General features: G+C 22.1%; 1 protein-coding gene across 1 annotated transcript in view; it reads right to left on the reverse strand.

Annotated features, from left to right (window-relative positions):
• The window catches only part of hmcn2 (hemicentin 2), a 109,357-nt gene that overhangs the window by 85,025 nt on the left and 23,668 nt on the right, over positions 1-664 (reverse strand). The window lies entirely within an intron of this gene.

Consider the following 664-nt stretch of genomic DNA (forward strand, 5'->3'; position numbering starts at 1 on the left):
ATATTGTTTTCACATGACCTCATTGCATTGTAAATTTTAAGTAATATCCAATCATTTCATATTTTTCATCTCATTTTGTTAAAAATTGTCTAAAATATGGGAGGAATAAAATAATGAGTAATAATATCATTAATGAATAATGAGAAAAAATCAAAACTGATATTACTCCTGGTTCATCCATCAAACTTTTCTTTTAAAATAAATTAATATTTTTATTCAGTAAGGATGCATTCATTTTAAAAAGTGTCTGTAAAGACCTTTATAATGTTATAAGATATTTATATTTCAAATAAAAGCTTTTTATTTATCAAAAAAATCCTGAAAAAAAATATTTATCACAAAACTATCAAGCAACACAACTATTTTTAACATTGATAATAACATGAAATGTTTCTTGGGCAGCAAGTCAGCATATTAGAAAGATTTCTGAGGGATCATGGGACACTGAAAACTGTCAACACAAGAATGGAATATTAAACATATAGATATTAAAATAAAATTAATTTAATAATTTTATTATTTTAAATTGTAATAATATTTCACAATATTACTGTTACATTTTAAAATTCAATTTTGCCGTCACAGAAATATATTTAATTTTAGAATCTATTACTACGTTTTTATTGTATTTTTGATCAAATAAATACAGTCTTGGTGACTTATT

Source organism: Sinocyclocheilus grahami, unplaced genomic scaffold (assembly GCF_001515645.1).
Source record: "Sinocyclocheilus grahami isolate Dianchi unplaced genomic scaffold, SAMN03320097.WGS_v1.1 scaffold1438.1, whole genome shotgun sequence".
In the NCBI taxonomy this organism is placed as follows: domain Eukaryota; kingdom Metazoa; phylum Chordata; class Actinopteri; order Cypriniformes; family Cyprinidae; genus Sinocyclocheilus; species Sinocyclocheilus grahami.